The 10,000-nt window shown below is 39.7% G+C and overlaps 1 long non-coding RNA gene and 2 other non-coding genes across 3 annotated transcripts in view; 2 read left to right on the forward strand and 1 right to left on the reverse strand.

The window, feature by feature from the left end:
• Positions 1–283: 283 nt before the first annotated feature.
• On the reverse strand, positions 284–1,690 carry LOC133533502 (uncharacterized). Its single transcript, XR_009801885.1, has 3 exons — positions 1,201–1,690; positions 894–1,117; positions 284–707 (listed from the first exon to the last, which is right to left on the reverse strand). It is a non-coding gene; the product is annotated as an uncharacterized LOC133533502 (long non-coding RNA).
• A 5,821-nt stretch (positions 1,691–7,511) lies between these two features.
• LOC133533506 (small subunit ribosomal RNA) lies at positions 7,512–9,419 on the forward strand. The gene has a single exon (XR_009801888.1). It is a non-coding gene; the product is annotated as a small subunit ribosomal RNA (ribosomal RNA).
• Positions 9,420–9,907: 488 nt separating this feature from the next.
• Positions 9,908–10,000, forward strand: part of LOC133533504 (5.8S ribosomal RNA) — a 157-nt gene continuing 64 nt past the window's right edge. The window contains exon 1 of the ribosomal RNA XR_009801887.1: positions 9,908–10,000. This exon is cut by the window's right edge and continues 64 nt beyond it. This is a non-coding gene — a ribosomal RNA (5.8S ribosomal RNA).

Consider the following 10,000-nt stretch of genomic DNA (forward strand, 5'->3'; position numbering starts at 1 on the left):
TGTCAGACCGTCAACATCTCCCGCATCTCCTGAGGATGCCTCGTAGAGAGGCGAAACCCGTGTCGAGTTTTGTACTTTTGGTGGTGGGTTGTTATATTTATTTGCGTATTTATTTTTGCGGTGGGAGGGTGGGAACATTAATTGCATGTAAAAATACGCAAGTAAGTATAACGGGTTAGCACTGATTGACTAACACGTTATTTTCTCGCGGATTAGCAAAGTAATATTTCTTGTTTTAATTAGAAGATAATCATTTATTTACCAACTAAATGAAGTTCACATTATTTACCAGGGACTCCCGCACTAAGTGAGACCTGTATCGCGGGGAACCAGTTAGATTTGTATAGTATCTGAATTTAGTTACTTAAGTGTAGTGTAATATTTGTAACATGCATGAAGTTACAAATATTACTAAAAATTATACTTAAATCTTTGCATACATTATAAAATATTACTTAGTATAGCTTCTGTCTCCACATAGTTAAGTGAAGAATTTCATACTGCCTTGTAGATGTACATCGGCTGACATAGGCAAAGCTGGTTCCGGACCAATGAATTCCGTCTCCATCCCTTTCCTAGCCTGCTCGTCTGCCTTCTCATTTCCAGTTACTCCCTGATGTCCCGGTACCCATGCCACTGTGACATTTCTTTGCTTGCCTATCGAGTTTAGCTACTCTCTGCATTCATACTGCCTTACACACCTAGGACTGCAAAGACAAATAATATTTTTCAATTAGCTTGGTACGGTGATCTGTTGTGCATATTCGTTGCTAAGCAACGGCGGTAGCGCATCGCGCAGACGCGCGAACTTACGCGCGTAGGGCACCGCTGTTAGAGTGGCGAGCCGAGCAGGTTGGTACAAAACAAATTGGTCCCTGTAGTAATGTACTTACTATTATTTTAGAATTTCTGTTTCACTGCCTATTTCCATGGAGTTTGCGAACATTTTGACTTCATTGTTTGTTTCATGGGTTGACAGAGTTAGAGTTTCATGGCTTGTTGATGGAGTTACATTTTGTTCAAATGGTAACTTTCTCTGGCACCTTCTTTCAAGCCGCTGACGTGAAATTGATGATAATGCAGTTTTCTTTAAAAAAAATCTCTTTTGACTCGTAACCTGCAACAACAAAGATTTCTTGTTTAACTGCTGTTCAACTAAACGCTATTTCAAGAAAAGATAAAAGATTAAAAACAACTTACTCGTGTTTTATTTGCTTTGTCCGAATCATCTGACTTCAAATGCATTGAACATAAACGAGATGTGCCTTTTGCTGTAAAGTTTTTAATTCTTAAGGCATTCTTCCTAGGTTTCGATTTCAATCTTTTGTACACCGTTATTCTTGCAATTTAGAGCACTGGACTGTGTCATTTTCGTATTTGTCCAAAAAATATGTTCGCATTAATTGTTTACAAAAAAAAGTATAGAATTTGACAGCTAACAAGTTGAGGTTAAGCACATTAGCTCATGCGATATCAGTATATCACCTAACTATACGAATATAATATAGATCCGCTACGAACAATGCTGAAGTTAAAAACGCCACCTTGTACGTAAGGTAGCCTGATACTAAAGAGAGGATAGAGGATAAAAGATGGCGCTGTAGTTAATAAAAACACAGCGCTATCTAGCGGTGAGTAGCCTAGTAAACTTGGCACTTTTTACTCTACAGATGGCAGGTTACCAACTCGCTGGACTTTAAAAAAAAAAAAAAAAAAAAAAAAAAAAAAAATAGAGTGCAGATAGATGTACTTGTGTTTTATTTTAATATATTTTTTTGTACTTATATTGATATTGATGCTGGACAACGGGACGGACAAAATGAAACGCACGGTGTGGGAAACATCAATGATATGATATAAAAAAAATTGTTTCCTTGTTGAAATACTTAATAAATAAATAAATAAATAAATAAATATTAAAAGCTTAAGTGGAGCCCAGACGGGGTGATCAAATCGACCGATGAGAGATTGGCGTCAATATCCAATTGAATCAATAAAATAATAAATTTTAGTTTTATGGTGATATTTGAGCGCTCTAAATAAATAAAGAATGCCCCCAAACGACAAATTGATACCAATCTCAGTTTATCGGTAATATTTGTCATAATCGGCGATCGAAATCGGCTCGCAGCATGAATTGTCGATCGGACAATTTGATCAGATGGGAAAAAAATTGTCCCGTCTGGACTGCACTTTAATATGATAAGGAATCGAAATATAGTCTGTCATGACATTTCCGTCAGTGGATGAGAGCGGAAATTGAAATAAAACAAATGTACAGCCGCGAGTTCCAACTTCGAAGGCACCATTCAGGCAGAAAATCATAGAGTACAAAAAAAAAAAAAAAAAAACTCACCGTTGACAGTGACACCGGCCGTCAAAATCAAATTTTTTCCTTACTTCGTTGAATTTTATTTTAAAAGAAAGTTTTTGAGACATAATATATGAATAAAAGTACAGTAACGTCGTTATGTGTGTCGTCGTATGTGTGTATGTGTTGCGTATAAATGTTTTGCGAGTAGGTACATCGGTGCCGATAAGAAACGGGCACAAAACGCTAGTTGAGAATGACCGATGAGGAAAACAGATGAACACCACACAAATGAAGATGGTACGCCGGTCTGGAGGAGTAATAATAATGGACATAATAAGAAACGATTATATCCATGGTACTTTTAAGGTTGCCACCCCTTGGTGCTTACGAAAAACTTACCGAATACCGTATATAACGAAACGATATGCAAGAGAGAAACAGAACAGAACAGACAACCCACAACCGTGTGATGTGGCGAAGGATTACTAGGGGAGGGCTGACCCCAAATAAACTGGGATAAATAGCCAGGAAAAAGGAGAAGAAGAAGAGTTAATGCCTCGCCCGTCGGTCCAGTCCGTGGCAGATGGTTTGGAGTGTCAGTTTGCATGCATGCGGATAATGAATGTGAGTTAAATTAAAGTTGTTTTTACTGGTGGGGATTGATGTTAATTAGATGTTTGTCTGTATACTGTGGTGTGATCCGTTGGGTGGTCCAATATATGTCAAGTCAGCGGCACAGTGGATTTATTTAATTTTCTTTTTCTGTTTTGTAACAAACAATGATTGTTTATGTGTTTATCAAGGCACACTTGCTCATAAAGAGTGTTATTCCACGCAAGAGTGTATGTCAGTTAATTTAATAGCTGATTTTTAGGGTTCCATAGCCAAATGTCAAAAAACGGAACCCTTATAGATTCATCATGTCCGTCTGTCTGTCTGTCTGTCCGTTTATGTCACAGCCACTTTTTTCCGAAACTATAAGAGCTATACTGTTCAAACTTGGTAAGTAGATGTATTCTATGAACCGCATTAAGATTTTCACACAAAAATAGAGATAAAACAATAAATTTTGGGGGTTCCCCATACTTAGAACTGTAACTCAAAAAATCTTTTTTCATCCAACCCATACGTGTGGGATATCTATGGATAGGTCTTCAAATGGTGGTAAAATGTGTGTGTCCCCCCCCTGTAACTTCTCAAATAACGGAATGAAAAAAATCTAAAAAAAATATATGATATACATTACCATACAAACTTGCATAGATATGTATGTTGGGTGACAATGCAATATTATGGTACCATCTGATGATGGAAACAGTAGGTGGTAAACCAATGTAAATTTTTTTGGGGTTGTAGAATTGTCTCGACTAGTATTAGTTGCCTGTGGAAATAAAAGTAAAAGCTTGTATCATAAATGAAGTTCTTAACAAAAAAATATTATAAGTTGCATTAAATATGACCTAACCTAATCTAACCTTTTTACCTTTGTCTCAATATAATGGAATGATTTAGTGAATTGACATTATTAGTATTTAGCTAATTACAAGCTAGTTATTATTATTACTTAGTGTTAGTATGACTCAGGATATTTTAAATTCTAATAATTTGTTTATTGACATCACTGCAATATTCTAATCCTTATTGTTATTATTAGTATAGTTATTTACATGTTAGTATGACTCACGATATTTCAAATTCGATTATTATTATTATTATTATTTGTTTATTGACATCACTGTATTTTTTAATATAATATTTTAATCCTTATTGTTATTTTTAGTATAGTTATTTACATTGAATAACTACTATTTACTGTGACTGCGAAACAAATGATTGTAATGTATTTTAAATTATTTTCGGAAGTATACATGGACTACTAAATTTAGATATTAGGCAATAGGTAATAATATGTATGCAATAAATAAATGAAAATTAAACTTATCCTGATTTCAGACAAGGATGATGGCAGCAATGTGTGAATTGCGGGATTGTTCCTGTCTGGGAAAGAGACACGTAAACATTGTTGAGCCAGACTGCTTCACACCTGTAATATGAGAGAAGGTACTATATTAATTGTTTTAAAACAGACCTATATATAATTAAGTTTTTGGCAAAAAACGATAATAAGAGGAGAAAAAAACAAACCTAACCTAACCTAACCTAACCTAACCTTACATGACCTAACCTAATCTAACCTAACCTAATCTGACCTAACCTTATGTACCTTTTCTTTTTATACGGTAAAGGGGCCGGAGTGTGTGTGTGTGGTTGGTGTGGACTTTATGGTGTGGTGTAGATAAGGTTAGGTTAGGTCATGTTAGGTTAGGTTTGGTCATGTTAGGTTACAGTACCTACATACATACAGTACAAATATATGTAATATGCATAAGTATATATTTATTTAGGTTAGGTTGTTTTTTTCCCCTCCCTCCTTCGTATAACTAACCTCCCCCCCCCCCCCCCCCCTCCCACACACACGCCCTCCGGCCACTTTACCGTATAAAAACAAAAGGTAGATAAGGTTAGGTTAGGTCATGTTAGGTTAGGTTTGGTCATGTTAGGTTAGGTTTGGTATAGGTTAGGTTAGGTTGTTTTTTTTCCTCCCTCCTTCGTATTACTTCTCCCCCCCCCCCACCCCCACACACACACACACACCCTCCAGCCCCTTTACCGTATAAAAACAAAAGGTAGATTAGGTTAGGTTAGGTTTAGCTTAGGTTAGGTTAGGTCCCCCCCCAACCACACACACACTCCGGCCCCTTTACCGTATAAAAAGATCTTATCTACCTTTTCTTTTTATACGGTAAAGGGGCCGGAGTGTGTGTGTGGTTGGGGGGGGGAGCTAACCTAACCTAAGCTAAACCTAACCTAACATGGCCTGACCTAACCTTATCTACCTTTTGTTTTTATACGGTAAAGGGGCCGGAGGGCGTGTGTGTGGGGGGGGGGGGGGGGGGGGGGGTTAGTAATACGAAGGAGAGAGGGGGAAAAAAAAACCTAACCTAACCTAACCTATACCAAACCTAACCTAACATGACCAAACCTAACCTAACATGACCTAACCTAACCTTATCTACCTTTTGTTTTTATACGGTAAAGGGGCCGGAGGGCGTGTGTGGGAGGGGGGGGGGGGGTTAGTAATACGAAGGAGGGAGGGGGAAAAAAAAACCTAACCTAACCTAACCTTATTTAGCTTTTGTTTTTATACGGTGAATGGGCCGGAGGGTGTGTGTGTATGTGGGGGGGGGGGGGGGGGGGGGGTGTTAGTTATACGAAGGAGGGAGGGAAAAAAACAACCTAACCTAAATAAATATATACTTATGCATATTACATATATTTGTACTGTATGTATGTATGTAGGTACTGTAAATATTTGCAAAAAAAATATGACACTTAGTTATTATACTTATTAATTTTTAAGATGTGAGCGCAAGTGGATAGGTAACGGCAGGTAATGGTGTGGTCAGGTGGGGTTAAGTTTTAGGCACTTCGTTTTTGAGTTTCTAATAGGTATTGGCGTAATTTAATTTTAAATTGAGGCTTACTTTTTAATATTCTGATTGGTGGAGGTATGTTGTTCCAACATTTGGTGGCCCGATACCTAAAATAGGAATCTTTTTGTTTTGTTTTACTTTATTATTTAGTACAATTTAAAATGGGGTGAACATGAGGAGGGAATGGCGGCTCGGGGGCGGTGGGGTGAGGAGGGGGGGGGGGGGGGGTCTGTCTAATGCGTACACAATGAGTTTTTTTTTGTTTATTTCATTGAGTACGCATTAGATTTTGAATTTTTGTTGTTTTTCGAACTCTACATACCATTTTATGACTAGTCATTATTTTTATTTTTTATTTGGCGCTTATTTGGCCGCAGCAAAATTTTTAAATAAATAATAATAAAGATATGAGATTCGGTCATATCTTTTATATTATATATGTACTTTTATATAAATACCTACTCTCTAAAGTTTAGGTATTTATATATAAGTAAGTACTTACAAGTACCTATAAGTATGTATACGTACGTACCTATAGAAGAGAATTTTTGCTTTTCAGAGACATCTTGGCTGGTGTGTGGCATAGTTGAGATAGTAACACGTCTCTCCCGCGCCGCTGACGATCGACGAGGAAGACGGGTTAAGGAAACTGAAAACTTTGCTCACTTCACTGTGGGTCGTCGGGGTGGTGGCGGCGGCGGCAAAGTTTTATTACACCAGGGATGGTGGTTAGTTAGTTGCACTTTGTTCCTAGTTTACGCGTTGCGTGTGATGGTTTTTTTGCACGGTTTGACGTGACAGACGAGGAAACAGTCAATCTTTGCCCACCGGGGAAATATAAGCACGTCGTAACTCCGTATTTACTTGCAGATATTGTCAAAACCATGTTCAATTCGGAATCATCTTACTTTCGGAATTGGACTCTTGTGGTATAAGTGACAATATAATTGCAAGGAGGAAGGAGGCGATACTGTTTTTTCCTGTACGTGTGGCGCTGATTGATATATTTCGGATAATGTGTGTTTATACGAATAAAAAAAAAGAGCAAGTTGTGCCCCCAACGATATACAGTTTTAAAACTATCTTAATGCAGTCATATCGCAAAACTGATAACGCAATTTTCATTGCGGGTCAGTTTAGCGCCAGACAAGCGTTTTGATAGTTTTATTTCTGTATTGGTTGCGGGTTTAACTCTCTTTTACCGGGCGCGTCGCGAGAATGAACTGAACGAAACGACCATGTTAAAAGAATTAAAAAAAAAAAAGTAATATTAAAAAAGTGAGATTTTGTCTGGTCGTGTAAGAACGTTCGGTTTATGGTGCGATAAAAAACATCCTGTGTATAATTTACACAGCGTGTTTACGCGCTTTCTTTCACTTACCTGCTACCCTGGTAGTGTAAACTCACTCACACGCACAAACAAACACCCTTGTTTGTATGCGAGTTTGTGTGTTTACGGTGGTAAGTAAAAGGCCCCCACCAGTCTACGATACGCCACGCTAATTTCGGTACATCCGAATGGTGTGTAAGTCGTATACGACTCGTGTCTTACGCGTGTGCCGGTCTCTGTCGTCTATTTATCTATATATCTATATATCAAAATATGTATATAAATATATACATACATAGATGATGATGTTGGCGCACGCGTCGGCGCGCTAGTGTTTAGTGTCTCTAAACAAGACTCTTACGAACACGGCGGCTCCCTGGTTGATCCTGCCAGTAGTTATATGCTTGTCTCAAAGATTAAGCCATGCATGTCTCAGTGCAAGCCGTATTAAGGCGATACCGCGAATGGCTCAATATATCAGTTTTGGTTCCTTAGATCTTACTCAGTTACTTGGATAACTGTGGTAATTCTAGAGCTAATACATGCAATCAGAACTCTGACCAGTGATGGGATGAGTGCTTTTATTAGATCAAAACCAATCGGCGGAGGGCCTCGCGTCCGAAGTCGTAACATTTTGATGAATCTGGATAACTTTTGCAGATCGCACGGTCCAGTACCGGCGACGCATCTTTCAAATGTCTGCCTTATCAACTTTCGATGGTAGTTTCTGCGACTACCATGGTTGTCACGGGTAACGGGGAATCAGGGTTCGATTCCGGAGAGGGAGCCTGAGAAACGGCTACCACATCCAAGGAAGGCAGCAGGCGCGCAAATTACCCACTCCCGGCACGGGGAGGTAGTGACGAAAAATAACGATACGGGACTCTTACGAGGCCTCGTAATCGGAATGAGTACACTTTAAATATTTTAACGAGGAACAATTGGAGGGCAAGTCTGGTGCCAGCAGCCGCGGTAACTCCAGCTCCAATAGCGTATACTAAAATTGTTGCGGTTAAAAAGCTCGTAGTTGCATTTGTGCTACGCACTGTCGGTGCGATTCATCCGAATCGATACTGACACGTTTGCGGAGCATATCGTCGGTGAATCGTATGTAAAAGTACGGTTCAATATAAAAATCCTATCGCGATGCTCTTCAGTGAGTGTCGAGGTGGGCCGACAATTTTACTTTGAACAAATTAGAGTGCTCAAAGCGGGCTCAAAATGCTGCTTGAATATTTCGTGCATGGAATAATAGAATATGATCTCGGTTCTATTTTGTTGGTTTTCAGAACTCCGAGGTAATGATTAATAGGGATAACTGGGGGCATTCGTATTGCGACGTTAGAGGTGAAATTCTTGGATCGTCGCAAGACGAACATCAGCGAAAGCATTTGCCAAAGGTGTTTTCATCAATCAAGAACGAAAGTTAGAGGTTCGAAGGCGATTAGATACCGCCCTAGTTCTAACCGTAAATATGTCATCTAGCGATCCGCCGACGTTACTACAATGGCTCGGCGGGCAGCTTCCGGGAAACCAAAGATTTTGGACTCCGGGGGGAGTATGGTTGCAAAGCTGAAACTTAAAGGAATTGACGGAAGGGCACCACCAGGAGTGGAGCCTGCGGCTTAATTTGACTCAACACGGGAAATCTCACCAGGCCCGGACACCGGAAGGATTGACAGATTAACAGCTCTTTCTTGATTCGGTGGGTGGTGGTGCATGGCCGTTCTTAGTTGGTGGAGCGATTTGTCTGGTTAATTCCGGTAACGAACGAGACTCTAGCCTGCTAAATAGGCGTCGTCATTTAGGTGCGCGCGGCCGTTCGCGGTCGCGCAACTCACTGGCGACGTATTAAAATTCTTCTTAGAGGGACCGGCGGTTTCGAGCCGCACGAGATTGAGCAATAACAGGTCTGTGATGCCCTTAGATGTCCTGGGCCGCACGCGCGCTACACTGAAGGAATCAGCATGTTCTCCTTGGCCTAGAGGCCCGGGCAACCCGTTGAAACTCCTTCGTGCTGGGGATTGGGGTTTGCAATTATCCCCCATAAACGAGGAATTCCTAGTAAGCGCGAGTCATAAGCTCGCGTTGATTACGTCCCTGCCCTTTGTACACACCGCCCGTCGCTACTACCGATTGAATGATTTAGTGAGGTCTTCGGACCGACACGCGGTGGCTTCACGGCCGTCGGCGTTGCTGGGAAGTTGACCAAACTTGATCATTTAGAGGAAGTAAAAGTCGTAACAAGGTTTCCGTAGGGGAACCTGCGGAAGGATCATTAACGTGTATATATGTTGGTATGGTATATATACATACAAACATGTATAACAAAAATAATCCGTTAACATGTAACAACAATTATAATATATATGTATATATATATATATGTGTCCAGTTTACGTCACACACACACACACAGGAGAGATCTATTATTTCGATCTCGCGTCGCGTATTTAAAATGTTTGAGATTATCAACGTCTACTATTTTGTAGAGGAGAGAGTTGCGCTTCGACCGGCATAAAAATCCGCGCCGTTACAGCTTATCCTCTCCTCCTCCGTATTATATAGACGGATTATAGTCTTTGAACTCTCGCGAACGTCAACTGTGGTGTTGTACGCAGACCGGACATATATATATATATATATGTATATATACGTCAACATGCGGTAATCGTTTATTACTTTTTTTCGTAATGATTTAATTTATTTAAAAATTTTGATGTCGTAACATTTTTGTTACCACTAACGTGTGGTGTAATAATAAACTATTACCCTGGACGGTGGATCACTTGGCTCGCGGGTCGATGAAGAACGCAGTTAACTGCGCGTCATAGTGTGAACTGCAGGACACATTTGAACATC

The sequence above is a fragment of the Cydia pomonella genome, unplaced genomic scaffold (assembly GCF_033807575.1).
Source record: "Cydia pomonella isolate Wapato2018A unplaced genomic scaffold, ilCydPomo1 PGA_scaffold_171, whole genome shotgun sequence".
Taxonomy (NCBI): domain Eukaryota; kingdom Metazoa; phylum Arthropoda; class Insecta; order Lepidoptera; family Tortricidae; genus Cydia; species Cydia pomonella.